We start from the raw sequence: 14,812 nt of genomic DNA on the forward strand, positions 1-14,812 counted from the left end.
GCAGGCCGTCGTTTTGCTCCAAACAAGAAGAATGTCAGGTAGACGGAGCCTCCCGGCACCCCTGATCTTTATGTTTTGTCATGACTAGACTGCTCCTTCTGCACACGCAAAAATAAATAAATGACACCAGGAAGGCGCTATATACTGGAGATGTCACTAGCGTAGACTGACGACGAGGTCACCACAAACCTGACAATCAGAGGATGCAAATGTGCTTTGAAAACACACCTTTGGAGGGCGCCACTGAGCTGCTGTTTCCACTTTCAAACCTTTTTTTTTTTTGCACGTTTTGTTTAGGATTAACCGCTTAATTAAACGCCAAACAGCTTTGTGGCACTTGAGTAACTCTTTGTATTTTTTTTTTTAAATTAAGGTCCCTCATTTTGGTGCTGTTTAAAATAAAGACTGATGTTTCATCCCGTTACTTGGTGGGTGTTGTGTATGGTGATAACGAAAAGAGCTGATTAAGGCCAAGAAAGGCAAGTGTAACGCACGCCGAGCCCCCCGCTCTTTCATCTATGCCTCCTCCGAAGCTGAGCGCCGAAGCCCCTTACTATCCCGTGTTGATAAGATATTTTGAAATGATCACAAAAAAAAAAAAAACTGAAGAAGAACGAGAAGAAGATGAAAAGACCCGCGCTTAATAATAAGAAGGCACCTCATTAACAATCGGGTTCGCGTTAACTGGCATCCGTCATCCGACTCTTCGTTAGGCAGCATGCTGTTGGGAAAATGACATTTAGGTGGACGGGCTGAGCTTGTGCATGTGGAAGCTGACGCGCAACGCGAAAATACAAGCGTGACGGGCTAAAGAGAAGCAGAACGCCGGCGTGAAATGGCCTGGGGGGCGGAGAACGGAGACGGAGTTTGAAGTCGTTTATTTGTCAGCCGAACTTCTCTTTCTTTCTTCCTGTCAGTCTCAGGTTTCTTTGCGCATTTAAATGCGGTGCCTTTGCCGCTGCTTCATAGCTCCTGAGATCGCTATCGGCCGAGAACTCGCCAGCACCGAAAGCTCATTAATTTAGTTTTAATTGCCTTTGTCCTTCTGACACTTGGCGAGCAGAACAAAGGATCGACTTCGTGTGGCGCGCATCAGCGTTACGGCGCGGGAGCTACGCGGTCGGCAAGAAAAAAAAAAAAAACATTTGAACTTCTGGTCTCGGCACTTGTAACGTAATTCACAAACATCGTCACTAAAATGAATGTCCTGCAGTACAAATTACTTGGGCGACGGCTGGATTAGACACATTTTATACGCTATATAAAAATGATAATTCTGTATTCAATTACTCCAAATTATTTAAAGCTAGGAGGATTTTGTTTGATTTTATTTGAAATAATGCCTCGCCCTAGTACGAATACGGGCTTTGGAAAATAACACCGGCGTGTCCATTCTGTCCTTTTGACGGTTACAAATTATTAGAAGGAAAAAAAAATCGTGTGCCGTGGCAGGGACTATCAGTATCCGATTGTTCTGTCCACTTCTTGGCAAAGGTCAGCTAATAATAATATTAATAAGGACTCAATCCACAATGGCAGAGTTTATGAAGCCTTTTACTTTAGTCTACAAAATATATATAATAATATCGGCCTTGGCAAGGGACTGTTAATAATAATAATAATAATACTGTAATAATAAGGACTTAATCCACTATGGCTCTTTTATTCTGTAAAGATTGTCTTGTAAGTGTCAACTGCTACTATTATTAATTATGACAACTGATTGTGTCCATTATTAAAGAGTATAATATTCTTTTATCCTTCATATTTTGGATTTAAATAGTAATTAACCTGCCAAGGGTAAGTTAATAATAATTGTAATAATAGTAAGGGGCTGAATCTACTGTGAAAAAGTATAATATGCTCGAATTTTTATTCTGCAGTAAGAATAACATTAATGGCCTCGGCAAGGATCAGTTTATTAATAATAATAATAATCATGACTCAGTACACTGTGGAAGAGTTTAACATTTGTGTGCGCTTTTAATCTGTAAAATATAAATAAGTTATTTTTCCTAGTGTCAGGTACTACTGCTACTAGTAATAATAATGGATTGTGTCCACTGTGGAAGAATTTAATATTCTTTTATCATTAAATTAAAAAAAAAAAGTAACTTTCTTTGCAAGGGTCTGTTAATAATAATAACAATAATAATAATGATTTCTGTTAAATGTGGAAGAATTTAATATTGTTTTATCTTTCATTTGTAACATTTCAATAATAATAATAGTCTTAGCAAGGGTAATTGATATAATGATAATAAATCATCATCATAGTAATAGTAGTTTTTGTCCAATATGTAAGAGTTTAATATTCTTCTGCCTTTAATTTGTAAATTATAAATATGTGTCTTGGAAGACCCTAATAGTAATCAGTTAATACTAGCAATCTTATGATGATGACTACTAATAATATTTCTAATAGTTTGGTCACACATTAAAAAGCAACTCTTAATAGTCTATAAACAATTTATTAACGGTGCCATTAACAATAAATAATCATTAAAAACAATACGACTCTTGTCATTTGTTAATGTCATGTTTCACTGTTTTTATATCATGTCACGTAACCTCATACCGTATGTTTTATTATCTGCAGACTCTTCTAATGTTATCCTAAAATGTTATTGAATATTTTTATTTGGCTTGACAAGCATCATCACTCTATGACAGTAAAATAACAAGTGTGCAGTGGGTGACAACTAACACTTTTTCTGTAAAATATAAATAATAATTATAATAGTTGTTTTAGGAAATAATCAGTTAATAATACCAATACTAGCAATAATAATATTGGATTGTGGTCACTGTGTAAAGTGCCATGTAAAGATTGTTGTATACAATGAAAAACTCAATGTGTAAAATGTAAAAAAATAATTATAGTGCAAAACCCTTGGAACAGCACTGAAATAAATATCAATTTGTTGTTCACCCATCTTGGCAGTGAAAAATAAAAATTCATCCATTTATTGAACATGTCTTCATAATAACATAATAGGGCTCTGCCAACTCAGAGTCAGTAAAAGAAAAAAAAAGATAAACAGTCATTTTGTTCTTTATTAATATTAAATATTTGTTGGTAAGAAGGATATCAATGATCTGTGTTTGTTGATGTTGCTTTAGCTCTTTTCTCTCCACTTTGTCCTAGTGAGATTAATAATAATAATAATATTTTTGCTCTCAGTTGCTCCAATACCATTTCTGCAGCACACGTCTTCAAGTGGCCTTACAGAAAGATTTTCAATAATCACTTGTGTCAGTGACGATCGTCATCATTAAGAATTCCCAGTATCTTCCAGCTCCGTAGCCCTTGTTTATTTGTTTGTAGCTTTGTGTGATTTTAATTCTGTATTTTTAGAATCATTTATTTCTTATGCCAGTTATTTGATTTTTTTTTTCTCCCCAGATTTCTTTTTATTCTTGCGACTGATTTGCGTTTTTTTTATGGAGACGTTTTATTCAGATGCCTGAAGTGGCTTTTCCTTTGGTGTCCCTGCATTAATTGGTTCAGAATACACAAGGAAACATTTCTGTTTGTTTAAAATACTCCACAAAGGCCTTTCGTGCTAAAGTACCAGACGTATTTACACAGGGGAGTCAAAATGATGTGAACGCTAACGCTACTGCTATGTGTGTACTTGTATTTCTGTGCCACATGTGAAGTAGGTTTGGGGAATAAATTGTTTCCACCATTCAAATATTAACATCATTTCGACTCACCCTGTATATTCTCTCTCTATATATATTTTTTTAATTTTTTTTTTAAATCCTAAGCCTAAAACTGCAACAATTTTCTGTCACGCTTTAAATCGGGCATATTTTTAAACCTACATATATATGTTTGGTATCATTCTTTTCAGAATTTATCAAACTTTAATGTGTGTGTTGTTAGATTTTCAGATTCTTATTCCATTTTTACATTACGAGCTTAAATATCAATAAAGTCGTGGTTTTTAATATCAAGAAAGTTGTGGTTTTTAATATCAAGAAAGTTGTGGTTTTTATTTTCGATCGAATAAACTTTCTTTCACAGGAACAAACTATTATCTATTCATAACATCAATTTTTGCATTTAGGTGATTTAGTTAGCTAAAAGGTCCAGTTGTGATGACCCATTGCATACCACTTCAGTTTTCTCGTGATTTTTCCAGTTATTTAAATGAGTCATTTCTTTAAAAAGTTTTTTTTTTATCTATAAGAATGTTAATTAAAATGAATGGATCGTTTATTTAGTCTCTTATAAATAGTGGACCTCAGTTTAACGGGAATACTCTGATTGGTAAGAGTGTAAATATTTTATTCTCATTTAATGATTTTTACTCTGTTAAATAATAATTAGTTTTTCTTTTACATATTTATAGAATGTTGTGAATTTGGCCACAAGTACAGTGGCTTACCAGGCTGCAACTGAGGGTTGGGTGCTGAAGGTGCCAGGGCTTGCCCCCAGTATATATATATATATATGAGAGATATACAGAGAGATATAGAGATATCTATATATCTATCTATATCTTTATATCTATATCTATCTTTTTTATTACTATTTAATTTAATATTGTTTCTTTGTATCAGTATACTGCTGCTGGATTATGTGAATTTCCCCTTGGGATTAATAAAGTATCTATCTATCTATCTATCTATCTATATATATATATATATATCTATCTCTATATATATATCTATATATATATATATATATATCTATATATATATCTATATATGTATATATACAGTATATATACAGTATATCTATATATCTATATATCTATATATATATATATATATATATATATATATATATATATCTATATAGATATATATATAGAGAGAGAGAGAGATCTACAGATATATATATATATTTTTTTGACCAGCAATGTATAAAATGCAGGCAATGTATAGAATGCCGAAAATTGGATGTCAAAGTATGAATCGATTAATATGTCACGCATTTCCTAATCATTCTATACAATGCCAAAAGACAATACTTTGCCTAAATAGCATTTGTCATTCTGTACAATGCCTAGGTATTACATACAAGCCTACATAATATTAAAATAATTTGGATATTTCATACTTTACCTAAACACGGCAGGCATTCTAAACATTGCCTGCATTTCACACCTTGCTGGTAAAAAAAAAATATATATATATATATCTGTAGATCTCTCTCTCTCTCTCTCTCTCTCTCTCTCTCTTCTATATATATATATATATATACAGTATATTTCCTTTTCTGTGAATATACAGGTAGAATTTTGAGGAGTTTAAACAGGTGACTCTTCTAATTGTTGCTGCTATTGTTGTTTTTTTTGTGAAGACCCCCTTTAATGTGCACCCCCCCATAAGTGGTGGCAGTCATTTTTATTTTTTATTATTCCACACATCCCTGATTGAAAATGCCGCTCTTTGCCTCTCTGCCCGCCTTGTCCCTGGACATGGCAGGCAGGCCGGCCGGCCGGCCGGCCTCCTTCACGTTAAGCGATGCTCTGCTCTGCTCTGCTGCTTCAGTGAGCCTCGTCTTTAGTATTTCATTCTCTTTGCACTCAAACACCCCACACGTAGGACTTGTTTTATTAAAATGCCGAACCTAAAAGGTCGATGCTGGAGGATTTGCAGGCTCAGTGTTACGTCTCGTTTCCGGCTGACTGACGGACGCTTTTCTCTCAACATGGCAGCCCGTCTTTCCAGGGAAAGCGACATTGGGGCCTGCGACGTGACATTAAAGGAGACGTCTTGATGATTTCTGATTGTGGCGCCGATCGTTTTCAGGTTGCTAAAGACTGTGATCCCCCCCCCCGCCCCCCCACCATCCTAAGCTAAATTTGCTGAAGAGCTCTGGTCCTCAGACCACCGACAAGGGGATTCAGTGCAAAACCTCTGCAAACTCAAAGCTCTCCATGGAAAACTGTCAGGTAAAAAATGAAATGATAGCAGGTTCTGTGAAATCACTTTAAAATGAATTAATTGTCGTCTTCTTTCAAAAACTGGGTGACCTCGTCTTATTAGAGTTTGTACAGCAGTAGTGGAAATATCCCAACTGCCTGCCTGGGCTTTCATCTTCTATTTTGGATTTTTAGCACATATTCCATAAAGCCATTTAAGCTAACAATAACTGAAAAATAAATACAGAGTTAGCTTTTGTTTCCCTTTCATTTACAAAATGCATTACTAAAGTCAAGAATCCTTTTTTTTTTTACTCAGTCACATAATTCAGTGTACAAGGACGGAAAATCTGAGCTCCTTTATTAATCAAGAAAGTGCCGGCGCTCTCCCTGTGGTGGAGCTTCATCTCCGCCGAGCACCCACCACACACCAGCGCCATCCTCTACCCGCCTCGCCGCCCTCTGCCTTTTCATATTTACACCTGTGGGATGTCAGCACTGGCCAAAAGGGCAAGAAATCCTCCGTTCTGCTGCTACAAACTCAACAGCAAAATAAAGTCAGCAGTTCAGCGCCCAGGATGACGAGGTGACCGTGACAAGTGGCAAAGGACAGGAACACGAAAGACGACGAGGACACCTCAGCAGCAGGGTGGCAGAGGGGGGCTGGGCCTTCGGTCGCGAATGTTCTACGACGAGTTGCTCGGCTCTCTCAACAGCGGCAAGCGAATATAAATGTCAGTAGGAACCCCTCTGCTGGGTGCCAGTGCCATTTTGACAGCCACATCGCTAAATGGGGAGAAGAGCCCTGGGGGGGTCACATAAATAATAATAAAATAATAATGTATTTTATCCAAATGAATGTCCTCTCCTACTTTCATTTAGCCAAATAATTTGATTATAAGTGGAGTTAAAGAACAACAGCAAGACGCCTCATGTTAATCAACATTCACAGCAGCCTCGTAAAAAGGGAATTGTTATAAAGTGTGTGTAGCGTGTGCCGGACTCGGATTTGTACTTCAATATGTGTGTGTGAATATAAATATAATCACGGAATAATGGATGAATATGTAACACAAATGTGCTACTAAATACTGAAGATTCTGAAACCATTATATGATAGATAGATAGATAGATAGATATGAAAGGCACTATATAACTGATTGATAGATAGATAGATAGATATGAAAGGCACTATATAACTGATAGATAGATATGAAAGGCACTATATAACTGATTGATAGATAGATAGATAGATATGAAAGGCACTATATTACTGATAGATAGATATGAAAGGCACTATATAACTGATAGATAGATAGATAGATATGAAAGGCACTATATTACTGATAGATAGATATGAAAGGCACTATATAATAGACAGATAGATCAATAGATAGATAAAAGGCACTATTTAATAGATAGATAGATAGATAGCACACACTATATGATAGATAGATATTAAATAAAGGGCATGAATATATAGTGAAAGATGTTATATTAAAGATGGAGATGGACAGTAAAAGGCATATCTAAAAGATAAGCTAGATGGATAGAAAGCGAAAGGCAATACATTAAGGATAAGTATACGAAATATATGTGGATATTTAGTAAAAGGTGAACTATATAAGTTAAGACAGCTACCCAAGGTCCTTATATGTTTCTTTCTAACATTACTTTCATAAATATTAACATACACCTTTCAAATCTCTTCTCTACCACAGTGGCCCTTCATCCTTCTATCTTGGATTATGTGAATTTCCACTTGGGATTAATAAAGTATCTATTTATCTATCTTCTCTATTATACAACAAATTTCATGTCAACCTACCTATGCATTAGAGAAATACACGCGTTCAGTTTTCTTAGGAGCTTGTTTGGGGTAATTGAATTCTTACTTTAATAAATCATTTTAATTATTGGGGTAGGCATCTCCAGAAAAAAAAGAAAAGGAATTTTCTACTTGGTGGTTTTGTTTTTTTTTTTTTTTCTGGGTAAAAGCTAATCTAGCAACTCTGAAAACATGTAATAATACGACGATGAACACATTAACCAGTGAGGCTTTCTTAATATTTAAATTCCTTTTACATAGCAGAGTGAAACTGAAATTTGTTTACTGCCTAGATGGCAAATCTTCAAGAATTTTAAGAAGCACAAATGATGTTTTATGCTTTGCTGAATAAAACGTTTGTATTTAAAATGGTAGAACCTTAGTGGAAAAACCGGTGTTTCTATGTGAGAAAATGCGCACGTCTGTTATATAATTGTAAATAAAGGTTTCTTTAAAATAAAAGTAAATATCTACTTATCTATTATATAGCACATTTCATATCTCGGTGTGTATATATAGTGACCTGTCAATTTAGTAACACAACACCAAAGACACAACTTTACAACAACAGTCTTGCATGCAACTTAACTATTATAAAAAGAAAATACCTCCTTATTTATTTCTATATTTCGTTCGTTTGTTCGTTCTTTCCTCCTTCATTCCTCTCCCTTCCTCTCCTCTCCTAACTCGCCCTACTCAGGTGCCGAATCAGCAGTACCTCCGGTAATACATCAGGTGGAACTTTCTCCCAACAGCACCCTCTAGCGGCCTCCAAGAACACCTCCAGAACTGCCTCCGAGAACTACAGCCTTCATGCGGCTCCCTGAGCGTCTAAGTGGGAGCTACACCAGAGAGGATACTGCCATCCAGTGGACAGGGGGAGCACATAGCCGCTGGAGGTGGTCCTCCCTCATATACCCATTATGTCAGCCTACTAACCAGGCAAGGAACAGCAACCATCCCAGTCAGTCCTTCCATGATGCCCATCACACTATCTAGCTAAGTTTATTGTAGTGTTTTTCTATCTATTACATAGTGCCTTTACTCTCTATATATTATACGGTGCCTTTACTATCTATCTATCTATCTATCTATCTATCATAAAGTGCCTTTCATATCTATCTATCTATCTATCTATCTATCTATCTATCTATCTATCTATCTATCTATCAGTTATATAGTGCCTTTCATATCTATCTATCTATCTATCTATCTATTAAATAGTGCCTTTTATCTATCTATCTATTTATCTATCTATCTATCTATCTATCTGTCTATTATATAGTGCCTTTCATATCTATCTATCTATCTATCTATCTATCAGTTATATAATGCCTTTCATATCTATCTATCTATCTATCTATCTATCTATCTATCTATCTATCTATCTATCTATCTATCTATCTATCTATCTATCTATTATATAGTCCCTTCTATCTATCTATCTATCTATCTATCTATCTCTCAGTTATATAGTGCCTTTCATTTCTATCTATCTATCTATCTATCTATCTATCTATCTATCTATCTATTATATAGTGCCTTTCATATCTATCTATCTATCTATCTATCTATCTATCTATCTATCTATCCTACAGTGCCTTTCATAGCTATTATATAATGCCTGTCACTTTCTTTCTCTTGTATATTTCTGAGCAGCATAGTGCACTTCATATCTTCCTGTTTTATATCTGTCCATCTGTCCATCTGCCTGCCTCGACGCTATATAGCACATACATAAGTGGTCTGTATATGAGTGTGATAAGCTATGAATCCTAAACTGAATGGGTGGATGGATGGATTAATGGATGAAGTGTTGGTCTTTATGGAGGTCCTGTCAGCGCTGCGGCTCAGGTACTCTCTGTACATTTATATGTAATCACCATACTGGCTCAAGGGACAGCACCAGTGCCACTTATTTCCAGGACTTGGGTTCTAATTCTCTCTTGGTCACAGTCTCTGTGGGGTTTGCATGTTCTCTCCATGTCTTCGTCAGTTGCAGTTTAATGTAGAAAAGTGCAAAGTGCTACATGTGTGCAAAGGAAACGTTAATTATACACACAAGGTGGGAGTCACTGAGCTACAGAAAGCAAACTCTGAAAAAAATTTTGGGGTTTTTGTTGACACAATGTTTCTAAGCAATGCACAGAAGCGATTATAAAGGCAAATAAAATGCCAGGTTAAATCATAAAAACAGTTAAATATCAAACACGGGACGTTATTCTCATTGCTCTTCTAAGATCACATCTGGAGCATTGTGTGCAGCTCTGGTCGCCACGCTACAAGAAAGACAGAGCAGCACTTGGAATTGTGAAGAGGAGAGCAGCCAAGTGCATCATGGGACTTAAGAACATGTCTGACTGCGACAGGCTTAAAAGAATTAAAGCTGTTTCGCCTCGAGCTGAGGAGACCAAGTGGGGACCTCATTCAGGTCTTCAGAATCCTCAAAGGCATTGACAAAGGAGATCCAGCAGAATCCTCTCAACTTAATGGTGAGTCAGGTACTCGAGGACATCAGTGGAAATGAAGAGGAAGTGCAAGACAGACTGAAGCCGGGAAGCACTTCTTTAGGCAAAGAGATGTGGGACTCTGGAGCAGACCACCATGACATGGAGTTGAAGAAGAAACCTTTACATCCTCCAAGAAGGGTCTGGATGAGACATGTGGACAGCTTAGCCATTAGCTAAAGAAACAAGAGACAAATGGGCTGAATGGTCTCCTCTTGTTTCTCAGTCAGCCATTTTCTAACCCGCTCAATCCTGACCAGGGTCATGGCGGGGGTTTGTGATGCAGCCTATGCCAGTCAGCATAGGGCGCAAGGCAGGAACAAACCAGGTGCCAGTCTATCCCAGGGCAAACACAGCACCGACCACACGCTAAGACCAATTTAGGATCACCGATCCTCCTTACCCGCGAGTCTTTGGAGGGAACTCTCAGGAAACCCACAGAGACACGGGGAGAACATGCAAACTCCACACAGGGAGGACCGGGGACGTGAACCCTGGTCTCCTTATTGTGAGGCATCAACACCACCACTGCTCTCGTTCGTCACATTTCTTGTGTTCTTATGTCCTCTTGAATTTTCCTTTTCACACCTGAGGTGAGATTTTTTAGGTGCGTCAGAACGTCTTGGTGCAGTTGGCCTCATGAAACCCCACCATCCCATCCAGGTTTGACTTTTGGCTCCTCTCAGACCTGCACTGATGAATGGTCACGTAATTGTCCACGGTGGACATTCCAGGTGTCATTACCTCATTATAATTATTTGTATATTATTCATACGAAAAGGCTAAAACACCTTCACCCTCAATGACACAAGCGAACTATTTGCATAACAAACCCTGTATTGTTTTCGATTGTTCTGATTTAAATATCATTAATGGTATCTAAAGCAGTGGCTCAACTTTGTTCGTAATTTAAGCTGCCCCCTCATTGCTCTATTTTTATTTTTTTAGTCTCTAAACACCAAGAATATTTTCAAGAATTGCTGTTAATGGAAAACAAATAACTGATGAAGCGCTAAATTGTGTGGGGGATTTCAGAGCCCGCTGTCAGAATGAAGCGGCATTGTGTGGGAGGGGCAGCTGGAGGGTAGTGGGGGGGGCGGTCATTAGTGATGAGACAAGTGCAGTGCCACCCCCCGGACCCTCATATCAAGCCTTCCAACGCAGCCACCATCAGCACGCGCCCGAGGACTTTGTCATTGCCGCTCCGCCTGGACGCAGAGCGGACTCCAAACGTCTCTTTTGTGTTTTCCATCACATTTTCTTTTTTATTGTTTTATTCTTTTTTTTTTTTATTTCTAATGAGAGCCACCACCCTCTAAGATAACGACGCCCTCCTCCATGACTGAACACACTCACACGCACACAAAGACGTCCTACAGGTATCTGGAGCTGTCACCGTGCCGCCCCTCCCCAAGACCCCCAACCCAAACCCCCCAGGCTACGGCTGTCCTCATCCTGGAGTCAGCAGACATTCTGACCAGACAGGGCGGCCACGTGAGCAAACCTTCACCAACGTCTCCCCAAGGATCTCCTGCACTCCCCTTCCTTTCTCTGCATAAATGCAGTCCCTCCTCCTCATCCTCCTCGCCGCCGCCGCCGTCACCCCCCTTCAGCCCCCATACAAACGCACAACCCTGGCTGGAGGGATTGCTTTCTAGAAAAGAGGCACGCAAAGGAGACATTTCTCCGAAAACGAACAGGACTGCCATGTCGATATATACTGTATTGAGCTGGACGGAAAAAATGTCATCTTTATGTCATATAGTGCCTTTCATTATCGTGCACAGTGCATTGAGGCGCTCAAAAAGGACACAAAGCCAGAAACAGTACGGGGGCGAAAGAAAGAAAGAAAGAAAGAAAGAAAGAAAGAAAGAAGGAAAGTGCAGCGTGGCCTGGGCTCTAAGTGTACGCATCCTGTCGAGGTCACCATACATGCAGACGTGTGGCTGCTGCTGTGTCTCTACAGGTGTGGACGGGGCCGTCTGTGTCATCGGACGGCAGCTGCTCGCGTCTTTCACGGTCTGTTTGCTAAACGTGAGGCCCTGCAGCTTTTGAAAGAGTGCTGAAGGCATCAGAGAAATTGAAACTATAGACATTAAAAAGCAGTATGGGACAAATATGATACTAATTTGTAATAAGAGTGTAAGGCACTATAAAAGGTAACCGGTGGATAAGCATGGGAAAGAGGCTATAAATAAAACCTATTTCTATCATGTAATCTAATCTAATAAAAATAATACAGACGAACAGAAATCAAAGCACTTTATTAGAGATAGGAAATGAATACACAGTGAAAGGCAGCATCTAAAATGATAAGACAAAAATATTTAGTGAAAGGCACTCTATTAATAATAAGAGATGGATAGATGGTGAAAAACAGTAGGATAATATAGATGTATATAAAGTCCAAGGCACAATATTAAGGCATGAATATATAAGGCACTATATTAAAAGATAAGACATGATTAGTGAAAGGCAATATTTTTAAGATTAGAGGTGAAACAGTGTGAAATGCACTAAATGCAAAAATAAGATATACTGTATATTAGGGCAAGGGTGTGAATATATAGTGAAAGGCACTATATTAAAGATGGAGATGAATAGACAGTGAAAGGCAGTACATAAAAGCACAAGACAGATCGATAGAAATTGAAAGGCACTATAGTAAGGGTAAGACACTAATATATAGTGAAAGGCACTATATTAAAGATAAGTGAATAGCTAGTGAAAGGCAGCACATAAAAATAAGATAGAAAGTGAATGGCACTATATTAAAAATAAGAGGTGAAAAAGATAATAAAAGGCATATCTAAAAAATAAGATAGATGGACATAAAGTAAAAGGCACTACATTAAGGACAAGTGTATGGATGAATATTTAGTGAAAGATGCCATATATAAGTTAAAACAGATAGTCTCTCTCATCTGTTCATTATATTATGTGCTACATTGTGCCTTTTAAATCTACTCATCTCTACCACGGAGCCCTTCATCTATCTATCTATTATATAGTGCCTTTCCGATCTATCTATCTATCTATCTATCTATCTATCTATCTATCTATCTATCTATCTATCTATCTATCTAATTATATAGTGCCTTTCATCTATCTATCTATCTATCTATCTATCTATCTATCTATCTAATTATATAGTGCCTTTCATCTATCTATCTATCTATCTATCTATCTATCTATCTATCTATCTATCTATCAGATTGATGGCTATGAAAGTCACTGTATAAGAGACAGATGGCTCCTTTGGGTGGTGCCCGTTGTCACTGTGTGTGCCCCCTCTATATTCCTCTGCTATGAGGCTGCCACTCTGCACCCACAATGTTAACAGAATAAAAATTGCAGTCGTGTCAGAAGGTGTAGGTATATTTGGGTCTTGATTTTAAACAGCTGACCTTCGTAGCGCCTTTCCGCACGTGCTCATACCGTCTGTCTCGCTGCGCACACAGCCTATAGCACGTCCCCACGTTTCTTCATATGTCACATGCCAACTCTGCAGATGCCCGTTCTAATTCTTTTTTTTTTTTCTTTCGTTTGCTACTCTTTAAACTTTTGGTGCTGAAATGCAAGTTGTGAAGCCGGTGGTCCGCTTCCGCTTGAAAGGTCAAACCTGACGTCTTATTGGGTACAGATTTTGCCAGTCACTGCATGGTCCTGAGGTGACACCGAGCATCCACTCACCTGAGCACCCAGACATCTCCCTGCTTTAAGCTCACAGCACAACACAATGTCACCAGAGTGTCACATACTCGCTTATCTCCATGCAGACGGGCTGCCCATGCCAAGGAAAGCTGCTTGCCTCCAGAACTCACCTTCCTGTCTCCCTCCCGCGGGTCGGCTGCATCTCCCGTCTGTCTCTCGTCTCTCTCTCTGACACCTCAAGTGGCTCACGGTGCTCACCAGCCGAACAATCAGATCAGTTGCTACACCCTGGCACAGAGAACACAGTGATACAGGGGAGGGGATTTTGTAATCTGCCAGGCTGTACCATGAATAAAGATATATTTAGGGGTGGCAGCATGCGAGGAGAAGGAGGGAGGAGGAGGGGGGGCTACCGTGAGCGGGCTTCTGCTGTCGACCACCCTCCGAGGGCCTTGCAATGGTGTCTTCCTGCATCTCCCCACTGATTGGAAGCCGGTGCCCATCCCTGATTATAAATTCTGATAAGGAAGCCAGCCGTGATGGTGGTGGTGGTGGTGGTGGGTGGGGGGGGTTGGTGATGAGTGGGAGTTTGGGGGTCCGGTACTGAAACCCTCAGAACTGACACAGGCTCGCTCTCTCTCTCTCTCTCTCTCTCTTCTCTCTCTCTCTCTCAGCTTCCGGCCTTCCCTTTTCATCTTCTAGAAAATGTAGGCAGCCTTCAGGTTTACAGCATCACCCCAGGCCGCCTCTGAGCAGGGAGTGATGAGGCAGGGAGGTCCTCGTCAGTGGAGGAAGAGCAGTGAGGACCCTGAAGCTCAACCAGACACCCACTGTGACTTGAGGAGCAGACAGCTGGCCCTCGGCTCAGGGTGCTTTGTCACTTTCACCGGCCGTGTCTGATGATTCCTTTAACAGAACGCAGAGTGGCAGCTTGTAAGACA

At 38.9% G+C, this 14,812-nt stretch overlaps 1 protein-coding gene across 1 annotated transcript in view; it reads right to left on the reverse strand.

The window, feature by feature from the left end:
- Positions 1–14,167, reverse strand: part of LOC120515925 — a 113,676-nt gene extending 99,509 nt beyond the window's left edge. Inside the window, exon 1 of the mRNA XM_039737299.1 lies at positions 14,042–14,167. The gene's annotated coding sequence lies outside the window, so the exon portion shown is untranslated. The remainder of the gene's footprint in view (positions 1–14,041) is intronic.
- Between the last annotated feature and the right edge of the window lie 645 nt (positions 14,168–14,812).

The sequence above is a fragment of the Polypterus senegalus genome, chromosome 15, assembly GCF_016835505.1.
Source record: "Polypterus senegalus isolate Bchr_013 chromosome 15, ASM1683550v1, whole genome shotgun sequence".
NCBI classification, from domain to species: Eukaryota; Metazoa; Chordata; class Cladistia; order Polypteriformes; family Polypteridae; genus Polypterus; species Polypterus senegalus.